The sequence below is a fragment of the Cucumis sativus genome, chromosome 2 (genome assembly GCF_000004075.3).
Source record: "Cucumis sativus cultivar 9930 chromosome 2, Cucumber_9930_V3, whole genome shotgun sequence".
Lineage (NCBI taxonomy): Eukaryota > Viridiplantae > Streptophyta > Magnoliopsida > Cucurbitales > Cucurbitaceae > Cucumis > Cucumis sativus.
In genome coordinates this window covers 8,744,455-8,759,374 of record NC_026656.2, presented here as the reverse complement: position 1 = coordinate 8,759,374, position 14,920 = coordinate 8,744,455, and the positions used below count along the sequence as shown (strand labels likewise).

The 14,920-nt window shown below is 30.5% G+C and overlaps 1 long non-coding RNA gene across 2 annotated transcripts; it reads left to right on the top strand.

Moving 5' to 3' along the window:
• Positions 1-12,957: 12,957 nt before the first annotated feature.
• On the top strand, positions 12,958-14,591 carry LOC105434580. Of its 2 annotated transcripts, none has more exons than XR_004214387.1 (5): positions 12,958-13,364; positions 13,477-13,567; positions 13,989-14,073; positions 14,176-14,331; positions 14,396-14,591. It is a non-coding gene; the product is annotated as an uncharacterized LOC105434580 (long non-coding RNA). The 2 variants fall into 2 exon arrangements; XR_968669.2 differs by having other exon boundaries at positions 12,959-13,364; positions 13,989-14,078.
• Positions 14,592-14,920: the final 329 nt, after the last annotated feature.

Sequence of the window (14,920 nt, the reverse complement as noted above, 5' to 3'; positions counted from 1 at the left end):
TGTGATATAATATGAAATGATGATGCTTATGAAATGTATTCCAAAAGGGTTTTCTTATAACTTCTTCACTAAGCCTTTTGACTTATGTTTTAAGTTTTCACTTTCCAGGTGATTAGACGTTAAGACCAAAGTAAGATTAAAGGGTGAGAAGCTGCTAGGTGAGAAGATGATGCCAAACGTTTAGTTTAAGTTTTAATGTTACTTTTTTGTATCATATACATTATAAAGTGTTATAAAAGGCTAATAAAAGAAATTGTTTAACTTATTTTATTGTGTTAAGCTGCTTTATGTCGCCTTAAGTGTAAGTTTAAGTTGTGAAGTCATTAGGCAATTAAGCAAAGCTTAAGAACCTAAGCGAGCGTTTTGGAGTTTCGCTTTAGAGGCGCTAGGATTGCTCTAAGTCGCATCACATTTCGTATGGCAAGTTAGAAAATGTGAGGGGTGAGGCATGACATATAGATTGTATGTGGAGCACCCTCTTAGAGTAGAAAGATAATTTCAATATCTTCTTAGTTACCCTATGTCTAACTTCATTTTGTTGAATGTTTCCAATGTTAAGACATTTGTTGAACTTCCTCCATTTACCAAGCTTGATCAATCTTGACATTGGTTATTACAATTTACCAAGGTAAATAATCAATGCATCATTGTGTAATTGATGGAACGTTTGTGCTTCCTTTTCATATAGAATTATAGGGTGGGTCTAAAATTTTACATGGAAGCCTTTTGGCTCATGATCGGCTTCTTGAGCTATTACCTTTCTCTTTCTACTAAAATTTTCTTTGGTGGGTCCTTTAAGAATTATTCTAATTTCTCTTATAAAATGTTTCTATCCATCGTTGTCATGTATCCCTAATTGACCTTGTGCCTAAATTGTTTGGGTCGACTTTGGCCATTTATTTTTATGAAACATTTAAAAACTTACTCAAGAACCCCTTACGAATTAGGGAATCGAATTTGTCTTTCAACTTAACGCAATCCCTCATCATATGTCCATGATCTTAGTGAAATAAGCAATACCTCTATCTATCCCTGGTTCCATCTTGTCTTCATCTTATCCGGCTCTTTTAGGAGATTCATGTGTTTTATTTTTATAAGTTTTGCTTGCCTTCAAGGTTGTTAGAATGTACTTTTCAAATTTTGGTATGCTTTCAAACCTTATCTACTTTTAGCTTCCAACTGGCATCGCTTGACATCAGATTGCACCCTCTTTACCAATTCGTCCCTTTCTTGAGATCGAGGTTATAGTGATCACTTCCTAATTTCATCTAATCTCCCTCTAGATTGCACAATTTTCCTTTGGTCTCATGTTTTTGTATGCTTGAGTTACCAATTCTATATAGGTTTTGCTTCTATTTTCTCTAAAGATCTCGAAAACTTTTTGTCTTTTGGCCCAGTAACTGTGGGTAGCAAATTTACTAAATCAATGGTATCCATCTACACCTACAAAACTTCACTATTTAATCGTGCAATATAATCCCCTAGGAATTGTCTTGATCCTTAAGTTATGGTTAGGAGATGTAAATTGTTGATTTTCGTTGATCCCACTCTTCCAAGAACTAGTTGATCACAAAAGCCTTTTCTAACTCTTTAAACAACCCAATAAACTTTCTTTTTAATTTTCGAAACCATTCTTTGAGTTGTTCTCTATCAGGGTAAAAAAGAATACTCTGCACTTTATAACATCTCATACCCCATGGAGTTCCATCCAAGTTCAACATGAATCTAAATGTCTAATCGAGTCCTTTTTCTAATCGAGTTTCATTCAATAAATTTTTTGTTATTGCTTAATTTAAGAAATATTTGGTGCATGTGTTTGACATAAAAGATTTAGGCATTTTGAAATATATTTTTGGGTTTAGGTTGCATGAAATCTAGTGGGCATTTTTCTTGTCAACAAAAAGTACACTTTTGACATAATCTAATAAACATGACTTTTAGTAGCTAAGACAACGGGTTTCCAATTGAGCAAAATCATCGCCTAGCTTTGGATATTGGTCATTTCTAGTCAGATTCTCAAAGATATTGGTGTCTAGTCGAACGTCTCATATATTTGTCTTTTACACGTTCTGACTTTGATAAATTTGGTGCACATTTTGGCTTAATTCATGCAGACCTCGTGACAAGAACGCAGTTTGTTGTTTGAAAAGTTGTCAAGGACAAAGAATCCTTATTCACTCCATTTGTGATCTCTCTCTATAAAGCTGGTGTGATTTTGATTGGGTAGGTTGTTTCTTAACTCGACATTCTCTCACCGGTTGACTTGTGTTTCTTGGCGTGATTCTTCTATCTCCTGGCTAAGAAGCAGCAAACAGTGTCTCATTCGTCAACCTTCGTGGCTTCTACTATGTTTGAACTCATGTGGCTTAAAGCATTACTTGGTGTAAACCATCCTCGTGCTATAAATTTATTTTGTGACAGCCCAATCAACATTACATATTGCATAAAATCCAGTTCCTCAGGACACAAAACATAATGAGGTAGATTATTGTCATTATGTTCATTATGAAGTACAAAATGACATAATTGCTACACATCATGTTTTTACAAATGAACACGACTTGTAGATATCTTTACAAAGGTTTTAAGAAAATAACAATTTCTCTATCTTCTTTACAAGTTACGCATTTGTGATTCACGTGCTCTAACTTGGAGAGGGTATTGGAAAATATATTTCCATATATTATCTATAAATATATTTTTATATGTGTTTTGTAATTATTTTCCATTTAAGGCTTTTATGATGCATTTTGATACACATAAATACATATATGTTAAAAATGGTTTTTCCTAATATTTCGTCAAATATAGAAGATTTTTCTTACAAGGAATATTATCTGTAATTTAAACTATATAAAATGTTGAATAAAATTATGGAAAATTGCATAGGATAGCATTTTGAGAATATGATATAGCAATTATAGCACATTGTTTTAGAATTTTGCAAATATGGCAAAATTTTTACTTCTCCCTCTTAAATGTGATATTATTCCTAAACTACCCTTCAATAACTCATTTCTCTTCTTCTTTTTAATGTCCTGTACATTATTTATTTATGCTTCCACTTTTTAAGGCCCTAATCATTTGAATTTGATTCCAAATGATTTTGTTTTATTTTTTACATTAGTTTTTTTGTTTTACTTTGTCTCAGTTTCGTATATCTGTGTTGTGATATACTTATATTATATGTATTAGTTGGTTAATATACTTACTACGTGCTTTTCGTTTTTTCAAATTTTATACAGTTCATTAGAGTATTATTAAGTATATGAATGATGTAACTCAATATATCATTATCAAGTATATCAACAATATATTGTTAAAACATATCAGTAAAGTGAATCATTATAAAGTATATGAATCAAGTTTACAAGTGTAAAACTTCAAGCATATCAAGTGCATTTAATCAATCGACTGTATAAGTGAAGAATACTAAATATATCTGCAGTGTATCAGATGTATCAAACATATATTAGTAATGTTTCGGTATCGAGTGTATCAAAGAGTATCATGTGCATCAAGTGTTATCAATCAAATGTATTTGATGTATCAAGAAGTATCAAGTGTATCAAGAGGTGTATTAGGTGTATCATACGTGTATAAGGTGTATCAAACGTATATTAGTAACAAGGACATTTGTGACATTTTACCTCTTGATGTGTGGGCTAAGTTTCGTTTTTGCCATTTTCGCAAATAATAAAATGTGTGTGCTATGGACTTAATTATTATAACTTATTTTGCCATTTTTGCAAGTGTCCCTATTATAAATAGGGTTGTCATTTTCACATTTTAAATACAACTTGAATTTGAATGAAATTTCTGTAGAGGTTATTTGTCAAGCTTTTCTTTGTATTCTTACGTTAGAATATATGTTTAGTACTTTCAATCTAGTTTGAACAATTAGATCGTAGAAAGTTTGAAATCTTTAAGTTAGAAACAAATTCTCCTTTCTTTTCGATCTTTGATCGATCTTTTACAAGTCAAAATTTGTTTAGCTTTCTTGGAGTTGTTTAGCTATTTGTTTAATCGGGTTATTCTTATTACTGTTGTGGAGATTCATCTAGAATAAAGAAAGTTTTCCAATGCGATTGAGATAGTTCCACTTATCACCTAAAGTTTAGGATAGTATCAATTCAAAGCAACTAATAATTGAATAATCAAATTTAAATCTAAACTTATGTAACTGTATTAATTGATATTTCTTAAAAGTAAAAAGCAAAAAACAAAAATAAGGTGAAACTTATTATTTGTATTAATTAAACTCATAAATTTATTTGGGTAAGTCAATTTAGACCATTCGTCATGATTGGCTTAAGAAAATTATTAGTGCATAAATTCTCAATTATGTATGTAGACTACATCAAATGAAAAACAATGAATGATTTGAATTGAGAGAATGATTTGAATTGAGATGCGAATGATTCTCCACCAAAATTCTAATTGATGCATTGTATAAATCTTGGCACAATGTTTCTTTTCAAACAAAATGCTAGGAATTGTAAAATTGACAAAATTGACAAAATTGAGAAAGATTTAAATCCTTACCGTTTTTAGTTTAGCATTTTAGGTAATGGAACCCTAAAATTTACAAATTGATATTTTTCTCTTAAAACTAAGATTAAACTTTGACCAATTTATCTTTGGGTTATAGTTTATTTTCTGAAAAAACAAAGTTACTAATTAGAAAATAACTCCATCTTTATATTACAAGGGTTTAAAAGGTTGTCTCTCCATCAGATGTGAAAAATATTCTTAGCATTCCACTCCTTTGGAGTTGCATATATAGTCATTTTGAAGAGGATGATATAATTTGGAGCATGGATTAAAAAAAAAGAATTTTTTTTTCTGTGAAAATCATGTATCATTTAAGAAGATACTGTCTTGATTTTCTCTTGGCTTTTCAATCGTCCAAATGAAAGCTTTCAAGCTTTTGAGGAGAAGTGTAAAAGTCTAATGCACTACTCAAAGGTCAAGTTAGCAGGATGAAAAACTGTTGATGATATTATTCTCACGCAGCATAATCTTTCAAGAAAAAGGGATTGTTATGAACCTATACTTCCTTTTTGCATGGTGCATGTTGAAACAATGTGTCACCTTATGTGGAAATAATGTAAGGTATCTAAGAAGATCTAGAACACCTCTTTTTCCTCCAATGGTAGTATATGTTTTTTGTGTACATGGGGTTCTTGCCTAGTGATTATGAGAAAGTATCTATTAATCCCGACGAGCATTTAGGAAACAATCTCAAAGACCAAGGGTCTCACTAGACTAGAGATCTACATTCATGATGTGGAATCTTCGTTGGAAGTCTTTTCCCTAGTGGTTTTCCCCTCCCCTCCTCTTTTCCCCCTTTTGAGTTTCACTGTGTAATGAATGGGAGGAAAAACTCCTAAGAAGAGCCAACGGAAGTTCAACATGCATGGACACTACTTGCCAAAGTCTCATTGAAGAGGAGGTATGGGGGATTGGTAGGCAAATTTTTTCACCTAAGTCCAAATCAAATGTTTAACCGAATTACATATATAACAAGAACTAATTCTATTAGCAAGTTCAAGTCAAACTCACGTAGCACGTGAATTTCTTAAGTAAAATTATTTTTCATCCGAGGTAACTAGGGGTTGGAGTTATTTTCAATTGCAAGAAGAATAAAGTGCAAAGAAAAGTAAATTTTGAGTAAACTAAATATCAAAAGATCAATCTAGATTGGGTCTAACTGAATTCCTTAGCTTGCTTTCACCAATCCCATTCAATTGGAAAAGCTAATTGTTTTCAATTGAATTGTTCATTCAATTGGAAAAGCTAATTGTTTTCAATTGAATTGTTCTATATAAGCAACTAATTGGTACCAATTAAATCGATGAGAAGTATACAAAAATTGAATTACTATCGATTGCATTAAGATCAAGGGTACGATAAGAAGAATAAATAGATTTCAAGCACCTTGACTAAATATTCATGCAAATCCAATTCAAGATTAGATTGATCAATGCTTATGACAAGTAAACTTTACTTATTGTTTTAACAAAGTGGCAATCTAGCAATCCCCTAGCATTAAAAAAAAAATAGTATATTGACACGTTCAAACATAATTGAATTGATAAGCCAAACAATCTAGTTCAAAACTCACATAGATACATTGAAATATGGAAAAAACATAAACAACCCAAGCTAGAAAATAGTACCTTAGCCTCTCATCCACATGTCGGATGATGAGGTGATCTTAAGAGACATAACCAACAAAAAAAAACTTAGATGATTAAGAGAAAACAGTAGGAAGTTGGCTAAAATCGGATGTTATATAACCTAAGCAATAGAAATCATATATACCATAACAAAACATAAGAACGTTGTACCACTAGGACAACACCACAACGTTGACGGAAATTTTACGTGCAACGGGTTCGTAGCGCCATGAGGCTTTGGTTTTCACGAAATAAGACACTTCCACCTTCCAGCACCATGCATGGCTTTGTAGGACATCGTGACACTACAAGGGAGAAGCCAAAATGGCTTCTTTTCTTCCTCAATTTGCCTTAGTTGATGCCATTTGACTTTTATTTTGTCCAATTAAGCTTCAAATCGACATCAAACCTATATTATATCCTTGAAATATTGCTCGAAACCTATAGACAACCAAATAAGAAAGTAAAATGAAGGAAGGAGCTCGAATTACGTAGAGATAGAAAACACATTTTTGGTGCTATCAAAGATTGCTCTTGATTATCTTCGGAAGTCAATTATGAAAGATTGAAATTTGTTTAACCTCAATTAGAGGCTCAAAGTTTTAGAAGCCAAAAGTTGTGAGAGTTGGTGTAGTTTAGAAAGGTTGTGAGATGGACAAAATGGTCGGGTGAAAGTTGAGTATGAGTATTTGAAGGTGGCTAAATTGTGGAAGTATATGGACTATGGACTATGTTGTTTTATTTTATATTTTATTAATTGGGTTAAAGAGGGTAGTTATTGTAGAAGAATGTATCATATTTTGTAAGATGGTTAAAGAGGGGATGAAGAAAGTAGGTGAGAAGGTATCATATTATCATAATTATAAACCCAAATAATAAAGAGAGTTGCGTTAGAATTAATTAATATTTAAAAAGTAATTATTAGGAGAGGGGGAGGAGTGGTTGTGTTTGATGGTAACGCGCCTTCAAAAGCAACTCATTTTGCTTGGGGGCCCTATCAAAACCACAATCACTCCCACTTTCTTTCTTTTATTATTATTATTATTGGGACTCTGATGTTTTTTCATACTTTTTCTTTCCATCTTTCTCTCCACCCTTTCATTTCAAACCCATACGGATAACAAAAACAAAAACACTCAATACATTTATTCATATTATAAATGTATGCTTTGGTTTTTATATATATATATATATATATATAAACTTTATAGAATGCTGACATGACGAATACTAAATGCTAAATACATAGGAAGGAACTATTAGGGAAAAAAGAAAAGGGAGGGTAATCATGGTATTTAGAAAATTAGAGAGCAGTAATTGATGAAAGAATATTGAAAGGCCTCGACAATGACGCCTTAAAAAACTATATATATATATATATATATTAATTTAGGAGAGGGAGCGTAGAAAAGAAAGAAAAAGAGGGGATTGAAATGGAGACGTGGAGCAATGACAATAGTTGGCGCGTTTTTGAAGGACTAATAGGCGCATTCCCGCCAGCGGGAGGCAGGAGGTTGTTCCAATCTGGGAAAGCTATGAACAACCCCACTCTCTCATTCAACGCGCTCTCAAATAATTAAGTGGCCTGAACCTGAACCAACCTCCAAGCCTCCAGCCTCACCCCAACTCACCCCACTACGCCACCCAGCCCCAAACTTTGACTTCTCTCCTTAATTTCTGACCCTTGCTTTCCCCTTCAACAGTTACAACCCCCGCCCCTAAATCCTCTTTAAATTAACAACATTATTTCCTCCATCAACTTTCACTTCTTTCTACAAAAGAAAACCCAAAAGAATTGAACAACACATCTATCACAAATCTTTTTTTAGTATACAATTAAATTACAAAGGTTTTGATTAGGGAAACAGAAAACATGCGTTAGGTCAGGAGGTGTGGGAGAATGGATTATTGAGACGACACTTTGGACGAAAATGCAGCTTCTCCCTTTCACTTTCTTCTTCTTTTTTTCCTCTTCAATTCAAGGAAATCAAATCAAAACTAAATATAATACCAAAACACTATCTTTCCTACAATTTTACTTCTAAATTTTGGCAGACTTAGATTACACATTTATTAATATCTATAATTAAACCACTTATCACTCATACAAAAAAAAAAAAGTAAATATTTTTTTTGTATATTTTTATATATATTGACTCATTTTTCACTTCATGTAAATTTTGCACTTTGTTTTAGTTTTAAATTTAAAATTGGACTTTAATTTTTAAAACGTGAATTAAAAGTATATAATAAAACAATAAATTTACATATGAAAATGTAAACATAGCATCCTTTTTAAAAACTAAAAATTAAGGCCACCTCTACTAACTGTTTTATTTTTTAGTTTTTGTTTTATTTTTAAATTAAATTTATTCACATTATTTTCACCTTCAACTTTCTTTCTTTATTATCTACTCTTTAACAATGTTTTAATAAACCAAACTAAAATTTGAAAACTAAAAACATTGACTTTTAAAAAGTTATTTTTGTTTTTAGAATTTGACCAAGAATAAAACAATTTTACTTAAAAAAATATGCAAATCATTGTAAGAATTGAGAAGAAAATAGGCTTAATATTGAAAAACAAAATGGTTACCAGACGAGACCTAAAAGAATTTCATAAAATCTTAGACTTATGTTTTAAAATTTTATCTTCCAGGATTTGGCGTTAAGGCCAAGAAGAGAGGAAGGGGAGTTTTCAAGGCAAGAAGTCACTAGACATTTAAAGCTTTAGTTTAAGTTGTAAACTTTTGGTTAAGTGTTGCAATGTATTCTAAGTATAAAATGAATGTTGTTAATAAAGCTAAGTTTTGAGTTATGATTTAACATCTTAAGCATGTTTTAATGTAATTGGCGTTCAAGTTAACATCTGTTGTGTTTTGATTTTTGCTTGGTAGTATAAAATGAAGTTAAGGTTGAGCTAAGGGACAAGACCAGTTCCAAAGTTTTAAGCTAATTCACATCATATTCGCATTATTTTCTACATTTTTGTTGTTTTGCGAATTAGGGTGTGACATCTATGTAGCTTTCCTCAGTTTAAGCATTTACCACACTACAATTTTGTCAAGCTACAACTATGTGACGCATTTAGTAAGTTTCATCAATTTCGTTACACATAATGCGTCTTCTCATACCAAATCACACAGCAAGTATGAGACATTCTCATTCCTTACCTAAAGCACACAAGATGATCTCAATTCATTATTACTAGTTTATGTCAAATCTTAGACATTTCTCAATTAAACATCATTTTATCACCATATCATTCTAGTTCATGTGTAAGTCCAATTTATTTATTAACCATAAGCATTTTAAGATTTGAAAAGTATAAGAGAAACCATGTGATTCATAGAAATCCTTTTGGTATAAGAAAATCAGCTATTGCAGGCCACAAGTTCTCTTACACATTCTGACCGAGTCTAGACTTGATTAAGATCTCTAAAATACGTTGAAAGTTGTGTCTCTAAATTTAGATTAAATGTGAAACATACATAAACTAATTAATTGATGATTGAAATTTATGGAGTAGAAGGGTAATAAATGAAAGTTGTGATATTGAAGAAAAGTAATTAGGAAAGATATAAGTAAAGGGAAAAAAGGAAACAAAAGAGGTGGGAGTGTGGGTTTCACGGGGTAAGAAAAGGGAGTGAAGAATGGGAATATAAAAGAGAAAAACAAAAAGGAAGGAATCCGAGGCGGCCGCGTCGGTTTAAAAAAGTGGCGTCAAATCGGCGCCACCCGCACGTGAGTAGTCATGTGCATTTCTTTAATCTTTCGCCAATCCCAATTATTTACAAAATCTCCCTCTCTCCCTCTCTCCATCCTCATCATCAATTATTCCCTCTTCTTTTCTTTAAACCAAACAATAACAAAAGAATATTAAATTAAATTAAATAAATAACTAAAATGGCAAATAAAGCTAGTTTTGTAATTTAGGGTAATGGTTACAAATTACACCATTTTTTAAATACATACTAAGTATAATAATAATTGGCGTGACATCTTATCATCCTATTTTAAAGATGAAAGGTTCGATTTCTTATCCTATAGTTATTGTATATAAGAAAAATAAAATAACACAAATTTTAAATTTTATATGTGCATTATGTATACTGAAATTTTTTAAATTTTATATGTGCATTATGTATACTGAAATTGACAAGTAAGTTGAATTCCTAACATTATAAAGTCATGTAGCTAAAATAGAATGCAATGAAGTAGATTTTTTTGTAAATTAATTTAGAGAATAGAACTTCATTTTTTAAGTACTTTGTTTATCTTTGCTCTAAAGGTGAGAAAAATCCACTAACTTAAAGCGTCAACAATTTTAACTTTTACAAAATGAATTTCTAAAAACAAAATTTGAAAGGGCTCTTTTTCAAAAGATAACAAAAATGGAAAAAATTTACAGTTATACAATGCGAAATTAAAAAAAATATCGTGATTAACCGACATCCCGTGCACGTAATATATTTAAAACGATCGTTCAAATTTTACTATTATTTCTTACACGATTATTTAGATTTTATCGACGATCGTTTACATTGATCATTTAAATTTTGGTTCAAAATTTTTTTGTACTTGTTTATATTTGAAAAACAATGGTTTATATTTGAAAAACGGTCGTTTATATTTGAAAAATAATCGTTTAGATTTGGTATACAATTGTTTATATTTAGAATACGTTTATATTTTATCGTTTAGATTTGAATTTTTTTTAAAGATTCTTTCTACATAATCGTTTATATTTGGCTATCCAATATCCCAACTATTTTTTTCAGGATATTTTATATTTGTAACAACCAAATAACAGTTTGAGTTTTTTTATAAAAAAAATAGATCTTTTATATTCGATACATTATCTTCAACAAAATAATAGTTTGAAAAATAAAACTGTAGAAGAAAAGAAAAAGACGATGGAAAGAAAAAAAAAAATCGTAGAAAAAGAAGAGAAGTAAATACACCGAAAGGAAATGACAAACTTGAAATAATTAAAAAAAAATGATCAGTTTCATGGATTTTTCATTTTGATACACAGGTCATAAATATTTTTCCTATAATATAGTATGAAATTTATTTATTTAATTAAATAATATTATTAACTATTCTAATTAACTAATTTTAAATTATTTTAATAATATAATATAATTAATTAAACCTTTTAATTAATTGAATATTCTATTATTATTATTTGATTGTGAATCTCAATCAATCTAATTCACCTCATTTGAATTTTCAATATTTAAATCTTATTTGAATACAATTTCTCTCTAAATTTGTAATCATTAACTATATCAAATATTATTATTGATTCAATCTTCAAATAAATTCGTACAATTCTAATTCTTCAATCACACTATTCTAATTCTTCAATCACACTATTCTAAGTTTATATCCATAACAAGCTAGTAGAGGGACCAATGAACCTATAGACTGTGAGTTCCAATTATTCGAAATTGACTAGCTAAACTTTTTAAACCGAGTTAATCAACATTCATTAACTAATCAAAACTGTCTACTATAGCCCATAGTGGTACTCTCATCACTGTAGATATATTTGTGTCAACCCTAATATAACCATGGATAGTTAACCTTTCATAGGTTGTTCGTAATCTCGGTTAGGTTAATTTACCGTTTTATCCTTGAGATTACATCTTGTTCCTTAAGCTTCAACTGGTCCTCTAATGAACAATTGGTTTAAGGTTCAACTTATAAATCGAATCTCTCTGAGGCCAATGAGAGAGTGAGACCCCTTTGTTCAAGACCTAAAGTCGGCACTTAAAGAAAAAATATATCTACTAATCCTTAAATTGAGCATGAGCAAATTCTGTCTTGCACCCTACGTTCTCAGCTTTACACTTGATCTTACCCTTAAAATAGAAGGTTTATTGAGTCGATGTTTATGAGTTGCCCTCACCTATGTAAATTTAAGGATAATCTCATGTGAACAAAAGTTCGTGGCTAGCTTAGGATTAAGATCGAGTTACCTAGGGCATCATAAAGTAGAAATAGTTAGTTTTAATAAAGTTAACGATGTTATAATGTAAAAGTGACTATTTCACGGTCCAGTTTTATACAATATCATTATATAGAATGCTTCCACTCACACGTTTCTATACGAGCATCTTTGGAGCACTTCGCCTGTACAAAATACAAAATTGGACCGAATCCATAACGTCCCCATATCATTATTGTATTTCATTTGTAAAACTCTATAAAATTTTAATACATTAATTGATAACCAATAAACTTAATTCAAATTTTTGAGAAAATTAATTATTTAACAATCAAATAATAATATTAATTCAATTATTAATTACTAGTACTTAGGATTTTGATAGGATAAATGTGATGAATTTATATAGGTACATTTTTTAAAATAGTAAAATAAATTAAAATATTTATAAGTTATAGCAAAATTTTGAATTTTATCAATGATAGTAATTGATAGACTACTATCATGATAGCATATCAGTGATAGAATTTAAAAATTTTGTTATATATGGTAAATATTTTGTAGAATTTACTATATACATTTAAAAATTTCCCTTTATGTAACTATGATGTACTAGTGGATGAAATAATTAATAAATTGTAATGAATAAACGATAAATTATCATGTACTAAATTATGAATGATATAATAATTTATTAAATTAGGGTAGTTAAATGTGAATGTAATTTTATAAAAAAAAATTAATTTTCATATTATTAAAAGATAATATGCAATTACAAAATTGTGTACAAATAGCATATGTCATTCTCATTTCCACCCTTATTCCCATTCCAATTCCTTCAGTCCAAAATCCAAACGGTGCTAAACCATAGATTGTTATCCATATACACAACCCAAGGACATTCTCTCGCTCTTCATGCGTGACCCAAGAAGAAACCCGTCGTGTTCTTTTCTCTCTTGGCTTTGTCTCTCCACCTTTGCCTCCATCGCAACCAGGTAGACGTTCCATCCTTCCATCATTTTGTCTCTGTCGCAAATAGTTAAACGTTATTCTCAGCCACATCTTTTTTTGTGTACATCTTTTATCACGTTCTCCGTTCAAATCCTCGCCGTCCTGATCTCTGACGTCCTCCATTCAATCCTCGCGGTGGAAGTCGTCGTCGATCGTTGCTCCTTCGAAAATGTTCAACCGCGGGGCTCCATCGAAGACCCCAAACGTTGTTGGGCGTACGTCACGTTTTGTTCTGTCATGTTCATGTTCCGCTTCGTCAAAAGCAGCTCTGTCACGTTCTCAACCACTCTATTCCACTTACTCTTTTCTGGTTCGTTGTGTTCTCAGCCACGCCAATGACAAACAACATAACCGCTCGCTTAGCTCTGTCTTAATCTCAGACGTCGTTTATTCTACGTAGCGTGGTTCATGATTGAAGGTAATGAACTCAAACCATAAATTCCTTTTTCTTTTTTGAAAGCAATGTCTCCCTTTTTAAAAACATTAAAATAGCATATACATTGCTAAAATATTTGGTTGGATGTTAGAGGAAGATGTTATATTCTTAAAAAAAACATACATATTTAAAAAATAATTTTAAATTAAAAAATTATTTGAAATAGTTACAAAAACAGGATATTAGATGTTTGGCAAAGTTCTCTTTATCTAATAAATTTACCGAAGGATTAAAGATACGAAAAGAGATAATAGCTAGAAGTAAGAAAAAGAAAAGAGAAAGAGATTAAGTTAGAAAAGGAGTAAATGTTCCGTTAGAAAAACAAAAAGCATATGGTAATACAACTTTGTCTTAAAATTTTGTTTAAACAATATGAGTTTATATTAATGTGATGAATATACAGGCGGCACCGAAAAGAAAGAAAAAGACATTGAAGGATGTAGAGGAAGAATATTAAGATCGAGGAGAAAGAGAAGCAAGAGGATAGGGTATGGTATGTACTATTATGTACGTACATATTATATAGGGTATTTGATAGAGTAACTAGAAAATATAATTCATCAAATAATAGAAATATATGAACATGATAGTAATGGAGAGGAGGATGGGAATACAAATGAAGAAGAAGCAAGTGAAGATGACAATGAGCAAAAGAGAAAAGATGACAACGAAGGCAAAAGTTCAAAAAGCGAAGAAGAAACATTAGCGTGAGAACCAAGGAGAAACAAACTCACAAGCGAAAGAAGGTAACATTCCATAATAAATAAAAAGTAAAAGAACTTTTTAATCAATGAGATTTTCAAATTACAGGTAACAAGTATGAAGGGCAAAGAAAGGGAGAAGAATGAAGGAAGCAACTAGGGGAAAACACTACTAACAAAAAAGGAAGAAAAGATATGTTTATTGATATTAATTTGACCTTACTGACCGGCTAATCCTACATATTTTAACTTATAATCCCATCTATAATATTACAATCTTAAGAAACATTTATTTTATTTCATCATTTTACTTTTACTCACTACTTAGTTAACAAAGAATTCATCATAAGTTGGGGTTTGAGTAGGTAGGAATTCAGTTTTTATCCATGATTCCATATGTATATATATGTATGATATTACTATATAAATACTTTAATAATTTTAATAAATGTAACCAAATTCAAAAATATTATTTACGTGTCTAGGTAACAAAAAAAAAAAAAAAAAAGTTTATGAAATTGATAAAATATTTTCATAACTTTTAAATTTGTTTTTGATATTGTTCACAATTCGTCACATCTCTTTCATCATTATTCTTTGCAATTTATTCATCTTCTTATCTTACTTATTTTTT